Source organism: Urocampus carinirostris, chromosome 20, assembly GCF_059441175.1.
Source record: "Urocampus carinirostris isolate Australia breed hairy pipefish chromosome 20, RoL_Ucar_1.0, whole genome shotgun sequence".
In the NCBI taxonomy this organism is placed as follows: domain Eukaryota; kingdom Metazoa; phylum Chordata; class Actinopteri; order Syngnathiformes; family Syngnathidae; genus Urocampus; species Urocampus carinirostris.
This window is the reverse complement of record NC_142368.1, coordinates 2,168,650-2,184,977: the sequence shown is the minus strand read 5'-3', so window position 1 is coordinate 2,184,977 and position 16,328 is coordinate 2,168,650. Positions and strand designations below refer to the sequence as shown.

General features: G+C 42.5%; 1 long non-coding RNA gene across 1 annotated transcript in view; it reads left to right on the top strand.

Moving 5' to 3' along the window:
• LOC148345984 (uncharacterized) overlaps positions 1-14,275 on the top strand; it is a 107,475-nt gene extending 93,200 nt beyond the window's left edge. Inside the window, exon 3 of the long non-coding RNA XR_015848330.1 lies at positions 13,715-14,275. This is a non-coding gene — a long non-coding RNA (uncharacterized LOC148345984). The remainder of the gene's footprint in view (positions 1-13,714) is intronic.
• The last annotated feature ends 2,053 nt before the right edge of the window (positions 14,276-16,328 follow it).

Here is a 16,328-nt window from a genome sequence, read left to right as displayed (position 1 = left end):
ATCAAACACATAGAAGCGTACGTAACTCCTGCGACCCTTGAAAAATTGTTTGGATTATAAACCTTAGCTAACCTTAATCGCTAACGGCTGAAGCCAAAACATAAATGTTCAGTTAGTAGTAGAAGCGCATCTACTGTGTCCTGTGAAGTAGGATGCCTCTCGTCTCAATAAACTGGCGAGGAAAGCGAGCTCTGTTGTGGGCACAGAGCTCGACAGCCTGACAACAGTAGCCGAGAGACGGGCACTGAAAAAGCTGCGGTCAATCATGGACAATCCATCGCATCCACTACACAGCATTATATCCAGACAGAAGAGCAGCTTCAGCGACAGACTGCCGTCACTGTCTTGTACCACGGACAGACAGAAGAGATCTTTTCTTCCTCATGCCATGAGGCTCTTTAACTCCACCCGGCGGAGTAAAGGCTCACATTAAACCACACCCCCTACATTGCATATTACCGTACTTTTATTGCAGTGTGTATTTTATGTTGCACTATTTAAATACCCTAGACAACACGCTACAGTGGGTATTAGCACGTCACATTGGGTATTTGTATATTGTATTCTTTTTGTTTTATTATTGTATTGTTCTCAGCGAAGGGATGCTGCTGGAAATGTGAATTTCCCTGCGGGGATGAATAAAGTATCTATCTATCTATAACTCGCCGGCTAACCCAAACTGCTAATGGTTAGAGCCTAAAATCAAACACATAGAACGTACGTACCTCCTGCGACCCTTGAAAAATTGTATAGGTTATAAACCTTAGCCAGGGTTGGGTAGGGTTACTTTAACTTGATTACTTTCAATTACTTTTGGATTACTCCAATACCAAATATGCTATATATATAAAAAACAAAAGAAACTAAAAATATATAAAATGATGACTCACAACACGTCGTAAGCTTTCTCTCCTGGCTTTGAGCTCCGGCAAAACTAACATAAAATGCGACAGAAACAAAATGAAAATAAATCCAAACATCATTTTTGCCGTTCCATGTAATCCGTCACTACCTAAGCCTGCACCAAATTGAGTCATTTTATTCATATTTAGTTTCTTTTGTCTTTTATTAGCATATTTGGTATTGGAGTAATCCAAAAGTAATTGAAAGTAATCCAGTTAAAGTAACCCTACCCAACCCTGACCTTAGCTAACCTTAACCGCTAACGGCTGAAGCCAAAACATAAATGTTCAAGTCGACGGTAGAAGCAGACTTCTTGCAACCAGTGTGTCATTTGACAAGGTTTATAACTCCTCAGCCTCTATCGTTGCTAACCCTAGCTGCTAACAGTCCAAGCTGGAATGTAAAGGTTTAAGTCATTGCTAAAAGTCTACCTCCCGTGCATATTTTATCGCGTTTCTAACTTTATGATTGGCTTCTACCGTCGCTAACCCAACTGCTAATGGCTCAAGCTGAAATATGAATGTTAAAACCAGCAATAGGAGCGTACCTCCCGTGAACAGTGTGTGATTTGTCCAGGGTATAACTCGCGGGGTTCTACCGCAGCTTCACGTCAAGGCGCTAACCCCAAAACCTGCGTGAGGCCAAAGGCTCGTGCCTAGACATACAAACATATTTCCCGCAACTGTTCGGTCCAAGTTATAACTTTCCGGCTACTGCTGTCACTTCTCATGCCGCTAACTCAAAACTCGCTACCAATTTGAAACAGCATTAGCCCAAACATAAATGTTTAAGTCGGCGCTAGAGGCGTATCACCCGTGACTTGTGATGAATTTTTCGAGGTTATAACCAGGGTTGGGTAGGGTTACTTTAACTTGATTACTTTCAATTACTTTTGGATTACTCCAATACCAAATATGCTAATCAAAGACAAAAGAAACTAAATATGAATAAAATGATGACTCACAACACGTGGTAAGCTTTCTCTCCTGGCTTTGATCTCTTTGAACTCCGGCAAAACTAACATAAAATGCGACAGAAACAAAATGAAAATAAATCCAAACAGCTTGCCAACATCATTTTTGCCGTTCCATGTATTCCGTTACTCCCCAAGCCTGCACAAAATTTACTCATTTTATTCATATTTAGTTTCTTTTGTTTTTTATTAGCATATTTGGTATTAGAGTAATCCAAAAGTAATTGAAAGTCTCATCTCATTCTCATCTCATTAGCCGTACCGCTTATCCTCATTAGGGTCGCGGGGGGGCTGGAGCCCATCTCAGCCATCTTCGGGCAGTGGGCAGGGGACACCCTGAACTGGTTGCCAGCCAATCGCAGGGCACACGGGGACAGACGACTCACTCGCTCAATCACACCTAGGGACAATTTGGACCGGCCAATTCACCTGAAATGCATGTTTTTGGAATGTGGGAGGAAACCGGAGTGCCCGGAGGAAACCCACGCAAGCACGGGGAGAACATACAAACTCCGCACAGAAAGTCTGGAGGTGGATTTGAACCCACGACAGGTTCCCATGACATGAACTGTGCCGCACAAGCGCTAACCACTGCGCCGCAGAAAAAAAAGTGAGTCTGTAATTGAAAGTAATCAAGTTAAAGTAACCCTACACAACCATGGTTATAACCAGTCGGCTACTACGTAGAGGCGCTAAACAAACACCTGAGTGAGGGTATTGACTCAAGCCCAAATTCAAACATTCCAGTCGGCAGTCGTAGCATTTCTTCCGTGACGAATTGTTGGGAATAATATCAAAACGTATCGTTTACCAAATTGTTCGAATTAGTTATCTGACTCCTTTAACCAAACACAACCTACATTCACTCAACAATTTATGCGCGCTCGTTTAGTGAGGGAAAAGATAAACGGGGGCAGATTTAATTTCATTAACAATTTAACTACGTGTACTCCATCGAAAACGGCCGAATTATTGACGTTTGAGTCTGTGTGAAGGCTTTTTCTCAAGTCCTTTAGCTTTCTCCTGTTGGCCATCTTTTCCCCGCATAATTGCGTGCCGACTCCTCCCATGGGCGTGCCAAGGAAGCCACCCCTGGGCTTCACCATCTTGTCGAAGAGCGTCGCGATGTCTGGAATACTCAAAACAACACCAAGCGTTTCTAATTCATCTGGGCGATTCTGCGTCTGGATGTGCTGATTATCTTATCAGCCTTACGTTCTGTTCCCGCCACACCTGTAAACAACCTTTTCCACCAGGGTGCCCTGACATCGCACCACAGCCCAGCCAGTGAATATCTTTTGCATTAAACGTAATTTGAATTCTCCTTCACAATGCAGAATTTATCAAGGTTATAAACCGCTGGCTTCTACTGTAAATTAACTTTGAGGCACTAACCTAAACCACTACCGATTTGAAACGGTTCTAGCCAAAACTTAAACTTCGGCGTGAAAAGTATAACTCGTTGGGTTCTACCGACGCTTCAGATTGAGGCAACTTAAACCGGCGCGATGCTAACAGCTTGACACCAACTGTAAGGGTTTGAGTCGGTGCTACAAGTATACCTCACTGGCTTCTACTGTCGCTCCAGGTCGAGGTGCTAACCCAAAAACCCGCTACCGATTTGAAATGGCTAACTTAATGTTTAGGTCAGCGGTAGACATGTAGATCCCGCAAACTACCCTCTCATGTCATGGCGCTAACGATTTAAAATAGTGCTAACCCAAACAAAAATGTTCAAGTCCTTGCTAGATGCATGCCTCCCGCGACTCGTGCGGATCTCGGCGAGGTTATAATTCGCCGGGTTCTAATGTCGGTTTACGCCGAGGTGCTAATCCTAAACCTGCCGCCGATTTCAAACAGCGCTAGCCCGAATGTAAACGTTTTAGTCGTCGCCAGAAGCGTACCTCCCGGCCGTAGATCAATCACCGATATCAGACCAGTGCCGGTGGAATGTCAACAGCGTTGAACTCCGACCCCAGTGTGAAGGCGTTACAGTGAAACCGTCCCCCCCCTCGCCGTGACCCAGTCTTAGCCCCCGCGCTAATGGAGATTTTATGGACGGACTTTTGCTTTATAGAGACCATCGGGTTGGACCGGACGGTTCTGGGAGCCAGATGTGTATGGCCGTCCACCAAACAGACCAATTACACGGAGGGAAAAAAAAAAGGTAGCCCTAGCACGGATTCGTCTATTAAGCAGAGCGGCTTTCCCCACAGCGTGACACCGACCCTTCGCTAACCTTTTGCAGTTTGTTAGCGCCTTGCTCGGAAGATGAGAAGGGAGGAAGCGCAGCGGGGGGGCACATCGATTGGTCGCAGCTCTCATTCCTGAGAAAGCTAGAAAACTCCCCTCAAAAAACAAACCAGGTACCGGGTCGAGGACCTTAACCGAGCCAATGCTAAAGGCTATCGCTAGCTTTATGTAAAGATGAACAGCGAGTAAATACCAATACCTGATTTAGTAACATCTTCAAGCTGGGAACTGAAGTTCGTTAGCACACAATAGTATTTTATTTTACACAAGCTAACAATTAAGCTATGCGCTATCTAGCTCCTAAGCTACAAAGCTAGTACAATGAGCTGGATATCGGACAGGAAATGTCCAAAATTCTAACTGAAAGCAGAAGTACTTCAATTACACCAGAATAGAAAAAAAACAAAATATTAACAGCTAATCAAATGGCTAGCAGTTGCGCTAAAACCCGAGCTATCGATAGCTTTGTTCAAAGTTGTACCGCGAGTAAAGTCCATCACCAGATTTGATAACTCATCTAAGCTGACAACTGAAATATCGTAGACCACCGTAGTATTTTGGTAGATCCCAGGCGATGATGCTAAAGGATGCTTTAAAGAACATAGCACAAAATTATTTAGCTAGCATTTTTCTTTACTTTCATGGTAGATATACAAACTGTTCACTTCTACTATTGCCATATTTGGTACCTTCTCACAAACTAGATTGATTTTCTGCAGATTAAAAATGTCAACTATTTTGGGGCGAAGCACAGAGAAACCATGTAATGAAAAACACCCAACGCGAGCTAACTACATTTTGAAAACAGAAAAAAACTAAACTCCTGTTCTTGGACAGCAATTTTTTTATGACTTGTTCTTCGAAAGACCCAGGAAGTGGATATTAGACATAGCAGCTAGGATACCAATGGCGAAACTTCCGAAATTCTTTGCAAGTTCTTACGTCATAAATTCAGAAGACGATTGTGAGAAGCGATATTTAGCGTGGAAAAACGCCCGATTTTCCGCTCAGATTTTCCGATTAAGTGTGAGACAGTCCCCAGGAATGATGAGGCAAGAAAAACGCAGAGTCGAGATGAAAGAACGGCGGCAGAAGAGGGATCAAGTGTCAAGTCCGCTGTGGTCCATTTTTTTCTGCCGGAGACAGCTGTCGCACCGGCTGACAAATCCAGAGGGGGCCCCCTTCCTCTTGTAGGCACCGGGAAAGCACCGGGAATTTTTCCGGCGTCTCCGGTCCTGAGGGAAGCCCTTAAAAAAGGAAAGGGTCTGGTCACAATCGGGTCTCACTTCCAGTCCTTTGCTGAGACCCAGAAGGTTTTGACCCCTGCGAACTTGTCACTCGAATTTGAAACTAAAGTTTTAGAGCTTTCGTCGGGCTTCCACGTAGGCTTTCCAACGAGGTTTTTGGCCCGAAACTAGGCATTTAAAGTCTTTTTAGGGTTCCCATCTAAGGAATGGGTCCTAAACCAAGCATTTAAAGTGATGCTACAGGCCCCACCTAGGGTTTCCGACTAAACTCCGGGTCCTAAACCAAACAATGTTTCTAGTGGTTCCACCTAGGGTTCCAACTAAGGTCTGGGCAGTTAAAAGAAATCCTAGGGTTTTCATTTAGGGATTCCAACTAAGGTCTTGGTCCTAAATCTGGCATTTAAAGAGATTCTAGGGTTTACACCTAAGGTTTCCAACTAAGGTCTTGGTCCTAAACCAACCAATTAAAGCAAATTCTAGGGTTTTCGTCAATGGTTTCCAACTAAGGTTTGGGCTCCTACACCAGGCATATAACGCATTTTTAGGGTTTACAGACAGGGTTTGGGTAAAAAAACAATCGGGATTTTTAGAGCGCTTCTAGGGTTTCCGGCTAGAGTTTGGGTCTGACACTAACGTTTAAAAGCGCTTCTAGGGTTTTAAACTAGAGTTTGAGAGATTTTCCAAGGTTTTTGGCCAAGGTTTCCATCTAGAGTTTTGGCCTGATATTAGGCTTTTAAAATGTGGCTAGGGTTTTGAACTCCAGACAGGGCAAAGGGATTTTCGAGGCTGTGTTGATATCTCTCTGTAAGGTTAAACCTTTCCTTTTAAATAAATTCTACTGGTTTTAAGTATGTTCAACCTGAAAAAACTTTAACATCCCAAAATCGTACTTAAATAGGGTATCATCAGGGGTGGTCTGCAACACAACCCCTCCATTGGAAGTTGAGATTACTGTACTACAATTGGAGGCCCATCTGTCCAAAAGCTATAAATCGTAGCAGATCTTGTCCAAGCAGGCTGGGTCCGCTGTAATGGATCTCAACTGATATTGGACCAAAGCCAGGCGGGAGGAAATCTGTTGGGCCATCCTGACACCTCTGAAAGTCCGGTACTTCGGCTTACTTCTCAGACCCCAAAGGACACTCAGAAATCGAAAGGCCTGAGTTATTTAAGGACTGTTGGTAGTCCTTTGGTTTCAGTTCTTGAAGTACTGGACATTTTCCCAGAAGTCTGTTATTGTCTGCTACGACTTCTCACAAGCTATCATCGCCGGGTCGTAAAAAGCTCGGAAATATTGATTTCCTCTCGGTGAGAGGGCGCGTGTCTTCTTTCCGACTCGCAGCCCCCCCGCCTGTTTTGATTTTCGCACCTCGCTGTCAACGGCGCGGTCCGTTCGCAGAGCATCCGTCGGGTCCTCCGGGGTGCCGGCTCAATGAAATATGGTAGCTGTCGTATTAGGAAGTCCATTGAAGTTAATGAGGGCCGGGTTTTTTTGGGAGCAACATCTGCAGATGGTTACCCGCCAGAATGTGCAACTCCTCTTCCCCCCGTTTATCATTCCAGTCTCTGCTTCCAAGCCGGCCACTCCAGCGGGAACTGGACTAACTTATTGGGAAACCAGACCTCGAGTATCGAGTGGTGGCGACCAGCCGTTGGCCAGAGAAGGCTGCCGATGGCTGGGAGGTTGTGACCTTTGGGTAATGGTGTCTGGGTGGTAGAAGGGGGTAATAGATATGTCGTCGATATCAGCTGGCTAAGCTGCGGTAATACCACGGAAATCAGCTTATCCTGAGCCGCCGGTGCCGACGTCGTTTGATATCAATCTGACGGTGGAGATTCTTTCAAGACGTATGCGATGTCCCGTGGTCTGAAGTCGAGTCCATTACGATAAAAAATACTGAAAACCGTAGTCTGGTCGTGATGATTAATAATTCATCGTTTAGGAGGATCATGACTCTTTGTTCGTGATTCTATGATAAGGAATTGGTTAACTCGATCTAACTGAAAAATACATGAGAGACAACGCAGGACGTGTCGGAACAGAAACTAACTGAACAAAACACAAGAGGACATGCAAGGAAGAAGACAAAGGATAGATTGGAGCAAAAACGAACAGAAGAAAACAGATGAAATCCAAAGCAGAATATCTTGAAACATTAACTAGATCTAAATAAACACAACTTGAAAGGGACACGGGAAATATTGGGACACAAACGGACTCTAAAAGAACAAAACATAGAACGATGACAACACAGAATATTTAGAAATACTAATTATATCTAAATGAACACACCACAACATGAAAAGATGTATTGGAACACTAACTAAACAAAACATAAAAGACAACTCAAGATATGTTGCAACACTAAATCTAAATGCAGACAACATAAAAGGAAAAAGACAAAGGATATTTTGGAACACAAACAAATTAAAGAATGAATAGATGAAAGCAAAACCCGGATATTTTGAAACATTAACTACATCTAAATAAACACAACTTGAAAGAGACACAGGAAATATTGGGACACAAACGGACTCTAAAAGAACAAAACATAGAACGATGACAACACAAGATATGTAGAAATACTAATTATATCTAAATGACCACAATATAAAAAGAAGATGCAGATGTGTTGGAACACTAACTAAACAAAACATAAAAGTCAACTCAAGATATGTTGCAACACTAAATCTAAATGCAGACAACATGAAAGGAAAAAGACAAAGAATATTTTGGAACACAAACAAATTAAAGAATGAATTGATGGAAGCAAAATGCAGATATTTTGAAACATTAACTCCATCTAAATAAACACAACTTGAAAGAGACAAAAAAACATTGGAAAACAAACGGACTCTAACAGAACAAAACATAGAACCATAACAACACAGGATAAGTAGAAATACTAATTATATCTAAATGACCACAACATAAAAAGAAGATGCGGATATGTTGGAACACTAACTGAACAAAACATAAAAGAGAGACAGTGTTTCAACATATCTTGCGCTAACTAAATCTAAATGTAGACAACGTGAAACGAAGAAGACAAAGGATATGTTGGAACACAAACAAATAAATAATAAATAGATGAAAGCAAAACAAGGATATCTTGAAACATTAACTAGATTTAAATAAACACAACTTGAAAGGAAAAAGACACAGGATATATTGGAACACAGACTAACTAACAGAACAAAAGATGGAATGATGACAATGCAGGATATGTACAAACACTAACTAGGTCTAAATGAACACAACATGAAAAGAAGTTATTGATATGTCGGAACACTAACTGAACAAAACATAGAGGACAACGCGAGAAATGTTGAAACACTAACTAGATCTAAATGAACACGATATAAAAGAAAGAAAGAAAACACAGAATCTGTTAGAACACAATTTAGCTTGCACTGAACAAAACATAAAAGGGATGTGTTGGAATACCAACCGACTTAACAAAACCTGGAATCAAGACTATGCAGGGAACATCCATGTGCCTAGAACAACTACATAATGTTCCAACACCAACCAGCTCCAACAGAACACACTATGAAAGGAGGATGACACAAGAACAATCCCCAACAATTGGTACTAACTGCACAAAACACAAAAGGAAGAGACTACCAGGAATAACATTACACATGGATTGAATTACATCATTTTGCAATACCAACAAGCTCTGTGAAACCACATGATGAAAGAAAACAAAACAAGAAACATTGCTTCAATTGGATAAAACAACCACAAGGCTGCCATGATGATGAGATCATAAAATATTCAAGTTAACTAGCTCAAACTGAACATGAGAAAATGCAGGATATGTAGGGACACCGACAGGCTGTAACAGCACACAACATGCAAAACATTCGGACCCTTGGGCAGAGCACCGACGAGAGTTACCGCGACGGCGAGACCGTGAAATAAAATGCAGGCCCGCTGACTAGCTGTAACTGAACAAAACATGAAAGGTTATCCATCCTAGCCCCTGGTTTCGGGACAAAAATGTTGTTCTCTAAGGACTGACACCCAACCGGTTCAAAAGTTCGCCGGGGGTGCAACGCATTGTTTGGAGATAACACCGCGGCTTGCGTATTGACACGTCAACAATCGGCGAACGGATCAAAACTCAATCGTCGACAGTGAAGAATGACTCACTTGACCTTTTTTTTTTTGGGTGAAAAAAAAAACGAACCCCCCCAACCCCGGTCAGCTGTCTCGCCGGGTCAAATGGACCCGGCGAGACAATCGGACGGTTTCACCTGGAGTCCGGCCCGGCTTCTCCTCATCCATCTAAGTGTGCGTCCGGTGTGTCTTTCACGCCATTTGTCAATAGTTCAGAGTGCAACGTCGCTCATCCGTCTTGCGCGAGTGCATTCTTCGTGTCCGCTCGGGTCATTTGCGGCCCGGCCGGGTAATGGATGACGTGACGAGAGGTGGCTTTGCTATATAAATACAGGATTTCTTTCATCAAAGATACATTTTTTTGCGGAAAAGGACTTGAATAAAGCACTCTTTAAGCATTTAAAAAACCCAAATATTGTTTTTTCCATGGTTTCCTTCTCTAGCCACTCACGTTCACCACTTGAATGCAGGCTATGACTTTCCGCAAGCCATAATTGTTGTTGTCTGCTGCTTAGCTTGCGTCTTTCTTAAGTGTCACTCTCCCTTCTTTTTAGCAGCTAGGCACTGGCACCAACTCTGACCAACTCTGGCTATTGGCCCTTTTCAGCTGCTCCGAGAGTATCCAGCTTGCCTGGACTTCCGGAACCAGGTTTCCAACCTCTCCAATCGGCATGATTGAGACATCTTTCCCTTTTTTTCCATGGTTTCCTTCTCTAGCCACTCATGTTCACCACTTGACTGCAGACTATGACTTTCCGCTAGCCGTTATCGTTTGCTCCTCCCTGTAAATAAAGCTTCCGTCTTCCTTGAGTGTCACTCTCCTTACTTTTTAGCAGCTAACCACTGGCAACAACTCTGACCTACTCTAGCTTTCAGCCCTTTTCAGCCGCTCCGAGAGTATCCAACTCGCCTGGTCTTTAGGTATCACGGAGCCAGCTTTCCAACTTCTCCGAGCGGCATGAAGGAGGCATCTTTCACTTTTTTTTCCATGGTTTCCTTCTCTAGCCACTCATGTTCACCACTCGATTGCAGGCTATGACTTTCCCCGAGCCATTATTGTTATCGTTGAATTCCCTCCATGAAAATAAAGCTTGCATCTTTCTTAAGTGTCACTCTCCTTCTTTTTTAGCAGCTAGCCACTGGCACCAATCCTGACCAACTCTGGCTATTGGCCCTTTTCAGCCGCTCCGAGAGTATCCATCCTGCCTGGTCTTTAGGTATTTCGGAACCAGCTTTCCATCTTCTCTGAGCTGCATGATTGAGGCATCTTTCACTTTCTTTCCCTGGTTTCCTTCTCTAGCCACTCATGTTCACAACTCGACTGCAGGATATGACTTTCCGTTAGCCGTCATTGTTATCCTTTGCTCCTTCATGTAAACAAAGCTTGCATCTTTCTTAAGTGTCACTCTCCATCCTATTTAGCAGCTAGCCACTGGCACCCACTCTGACCAACTCCGGCTATTGGCCCTTTACAGCCGCTCCGAGAGTATCTAGCTGGCCTGGTATTTAGGTATCCCTGCACCAGCTTTCCAACTTCGCTGGGTGGCGTGAATGAAACATCATTCACATTTTTCCATTGTTTCCTTCTCTAGCGAAGTATGTTGTACACTTGGCTGCAGGCAATGACTCACTGCTAACCGCTATTTTTAGCTGCCCATCGTCTTTAAGTGTCACCACCCTTTTAATAGCTTCTCACGCTAGCCTCTAAAGTCAGCCACTGACACCGGCTCAGACCAACTCCAGCTATTGGCTCTTTTCAGCCACTCAGGGTGTATCCAACTCGCTCGGTCTTTAGTTGCCGCTACACCAGCTTTCAAAGTCCCATTATTGAAGCATATTTGGACTGTTGATTTCGCTAGCCACTCGTGTTACCCACTTGGCTGCAGGCTATAGCTGGACTCTAACCAGTTATATTAGCTGTTCTGTGTAACAAGGCTTACTTCGTCCTGTATTGTCACCACCTTTTCAGTAGCTTCTCCTGCTAGCCGCTAAAGTTAGCCACTTAAACCAGACACTGACCAACTCCAGAAATTGGCTCTTTTCAGCAGCTTAGCGTGTATCAAGCTCGCTATGTCTTTTGCTGTTACTGGCGGGGATAACACCAGCTTTTGCACTTTCGAGTGATGCATCTTTCCTTTTTTTTGACGGTTTCCTTTCTAGCCACGCATGTTTGCCACTGGGCTGCAGGCTATGGCTCGCCGCTAGCTGCTATTTTTATCGTTAGCTGTCGTGTTTTTCCTTAAGTGCCATGAATCTGTTGTACGGTGTTAGAGTTTTAAAACTATTTCAAGCTATGCTAGCTTGATGTTAGCTTAGCAACTGCTCCCACTGTGGTATCGTGAGTGCGATTCTTGGGTAGGTCACAATAACTGAGGACGTTAGCATTTTTATTTAAATAGAGGTTTAAAATACCTTTTTGTTCATAAGGAGCATTTGTTCTCTATTATATGATTAGCCCTGCTTTGGCCACTAGGGGGAGTACATAGTTATAGTTTTATGGACAAACAAAGAAGAGGACAAGTTGCAAAATAACTTTTTGCAGATGATAAAGACGATATGCAGCTGTGAGTACAGTGGTACCTCTTTTTACAAATAGAATTTGTTTTGGGAGTAGCTTCATAACCTGAAATCTTCGTAAGTTGAGACGCCTTTTGAATGTAAATGTGCTAATACGTTCTGAGCCCCGCAAAAGTTTTTTTTTTTAATAATTCATAAGGAAGCATCAGAACATGAAACAAATACATATTCAAATTAGATTTACGCACAATAAACATAAAACGAGAGGCACATAATATAAAAAAGGGAGAATAAAGAAAATAATAAAAATAATCCTTTACTTTTTAACTGGCTTCTTTGTTTACTGGTACTCAGCAGTGTTTTTTGCGTCACTCTTCTTGAAAAACTGATCCAATGACGTCTGCTCTTGCCAGATTTTGACTATTTTGGGGAAATATGCGAGGCAGACGTCATCATAACGAGCCTTACAAAACAAGAAACTTGACACTCAAGAAAACTTCTAGAACTTCACGCCGTTGACTAATGTCTATCTTTTTAGGGACTTTTTAATGATTCTGTTTTTTAATTTTGATAAATGGAAAACTTTTATATTGAAGGTATGTTTTTTATGTAGTAGGCTCAACGTCACCTCCCTACTATATAATGGTAAAATACTACCAAGATCTAACTGAAGTTCTTCAACCCTTTTTCTGGGTGATTCCACTTTCCAAAATGTCTTAAATTTGGGCTGATAGAATGATGGCCGCATCCTCTCCCTTGTCGGCTCTAAACTCCTCCTGCATGGCGGTGTGTGTTTTCATACCTTTCTATTATCTTTTGTTATGTTTCGATGGCCAGAAAAAGTCTCTTCCTCTTCTTTTCTCCCTTTCCACTTTTCTGCATGTCTTTTGTCCATCGTGAATGATAGCTCTTTGTAGCAGTATCATAAAGTTTACAGAGTGGGAAGGTGACATGAAGAGCATGCCAGGATTCCTACATATACACCGATTGCCAGGTTGGACTCTGGGAGCGGCGAATGGCAGTACATACTGTACTGTATTTTTGCCTTTGCATCCTGAAATGCCTTTGTAACTAGAGGCAACCTGAAACTCTTGTATATAAAAGTATTTGTATGGAGAAGTAATACTGTACTATGCTGTTAAAATTGATGTACAAAATGACTTATTTGTACCTCCACGATATAGTGCTCTTTTAAAACTCCTAGGTTAGCTAACGCTAAGCTAATTCGACTTTGAATACAGCATTAAAGTTTGAAAACAAACTACAATGATGTTAGCTTAGCAACTAATCCAGTTGCTTTGAATCCTACCAACTGTGATTGTCGTTTTCTAATTATGTTAGCGTCAAGCTAGCAAGGGCAAAATACATTAAGTGTGTTTGAAATACACAGCTGTTTTTGTACAGGAAATGATAAGAAAAACCTAAATGGTGCTAATCATTAGCATTCGAGTTTGGTTGAGGTCGAGGTAGCCGCGCAGGAAATTAGCCCTGTGTGTCATTAGCGAGCGCCAGCCTCATGTTCACAGTTTGAGCCAGGCGCTCAGATAAACCAGGTTAATAAAGCGGCGCGTTTACGACCTCCCTGGTACCTCCCTCCCGCTTTCGCCTTCGCCTTCGCGTCCACCTCCCGTCTTTCATCTCGGCCGCTTGATTTTTTCCTCACCTTTCTCTCTCTCTTTTTATTATTGTCATCAGTTCAGGGCCTAAAAAGCGGTGGGATTTCCTCCTTCCATTTCCAATTACGGCTCCAGAGAGAACAACCAGCTGTGCAGGGGCCACATGGAGCGGTGCCTAATATAAGGGCGCCCCTCAGAGGAAAGCAGGCGCCACTGCGTCCGTATATCACCTTCGGAGCTCCCGACAAGGTCATGCTGACCTTGCGAAGAACGCCTTGGATGACCTTGACGTTATCTCGTGGATGATGATCGCACCGGAACGCTTCGAGGACGCTTTCGGACAGCTGCCGCTTGCGAAGGAGAAGCGAATTCTATAAAAGGAGACAAAAAAAAATATTTTAGGAGAGCATTCGTTTCCAAGAAAGGTATGGGAAATTGTACATGAACAGAACAAGGAAATTTACAAGATATTAAAGAACTCAAAGGTACTCCAACACAGGCTCCACTACACAACACCAACAAGATCTAACTGAACAAAACATGACAGAGAGAACAATTTGGGCTATTTTAGACTACGAATTGATTCTAACAGAACAACACATGAAATATAAGTCTTTCTTTAAATAGATTGGTCAATTGTTTGTCTAATCATCCCCGTTACATGTTGAAACACTTACTATATCGAAATGAATTAAACATGAAATAAACAAGATGCACAATATGTTGCAACACCAAGTATCATTGACTGTACAAAACATGAAAGGAAAGTGATACAAGAAAAATTCCGATATGTGGTCAGAACAAGAACGCAAGTACCACTAGAAATTATGCAGGCACACAGGCTGTAAATGAACAAAAATATGAATTTAAGTCACCATGGGATATTTTGGAACACTGAGTAGCACTAACTGAACAAAAAATGAAAGGTTGAAACACAAACAAGTCGAACAAAACGCAAGTGTGCAACACACCACGATATGTTGCAACACTAAATGTCAATAACTGAACAAAACACGAAAGAAAACAACACAGGATACGTTTGAACACTAACAGAGCAGGTCGGCGCCTTGCATGGCTGCACGGCCGCTATTGGTGTGTGAGTGTGTGTGATCGGGTAAGTGTGAAGCATATTGTAAAGCGCTTTGGGAGGTCTTCATCGACCTTAAAAGCGCTATATAAATGCAGACCATTTACCATACAATTAAACAAAACATGATAGTAAGACATCGCGGCTTATTTTGCAACACTAACTATCTCTAAATGAACAAGACCTGAAAATAAACAACGCAGAATATGTCGTGTCACTTCGTAGCTCTAACTGAACAAAACGTGAAAGGAAGATGACGCGGAATGTGTTCAAGATGAAAGTAAAACCACGCCGGACATGTGCTCTTTGCGATATCATCTCTTTGAGACATCCAAAAGGACAATTCCACCGAAAGAGACGGAAAACACAGAACATGAAAGCACAGATAGTACGTAACATGACAATCATTGCTTCATGAAAAAAGTCAAGCGTGAAAAAGAAATGTTCCGGCTTATTTCCCGATTCCGGCCTCTGTATAGTGCGACCTTTGTTTGGCCGAAGACATCGAATGTATAAATAAGACGGCTCCAGACAAAGACTTAAAGAACGCTTCGGCCTCGGGTTCGCTCTCGGCGTTCCCTCGATCATGTGACTTTGGGTCGCATGAGATCACATGATCCGAGGAACACTGTGACCGAAATCCGTAATTTTTTTCACGACAGTATTTGTGAGGCGGCCATTTAAGACCTCGACAATAACGTTTGAGTCTATGGGAAGCCCCAGGGCTTGTACCACTTGCGCTATTTGGTTGGTGTTCCCAAAAAAGGATTCGAGGAACGGCGCGTTCGGAATTTCGAGAAGGATAAAGACACGTTTTTTCAATCTATCATTTGTTGAACGAGAACAAAAGACATTGAATGTCAGATTGTAGTCATTTGTTTTTATACTCTATTGTATGATTAGGAAGAACATAAGCTAGCTTGTACTGAACAAAATGTGAAAGGAAGCCAGAACAGGGATATGTTGCAACACTAACTCACTCTAACTGAACAAAACATGAGAACAAGATGTCACAGGATTTGTGTCATCACGCCAAAAGAACAATAATGTGAGTGCCAAGATGACAAAACCATGAAACATTATGCTTGCATTGAACAAAACATGAAATTAATACGACGCAGGATATAAAGGATGGTGGTTCTAACTGAACTGAACAAAACATGGAACAAAGATGACACAGGATATAAAACAAGAGCCAAGACGATGAGCTGTAACTGAATAAAACATGAGGGTAAGAGACGCAGACATACAATAACGAGTGTGTCAAGACGACGAGACCATGAAGCATAATGTACGAACACAGACGAACACGCACTGAACAAAACATGAAAGAAAGACTGTGTGGGATATGCTGGAGTGTTGTTCCATCTCAGTGCTTCTCAATTATTATCTATCATAACCCCCACCCCAACCCCCTAGGAAGAAGATAACCTCTTGCACCTCGACCAATTTGAAGTGCCATTGCCCCCTAGTGTAGTGGAGGTGCAATTGCAAGAATATCAAAATGATGGGGTCACGAGAAAATGGTGGAACACAAACTGGCTGTAACTAAAGAAACTTTAAAGAAAGATGACGCATAACATGAAATCACATGCGGATAGGACAA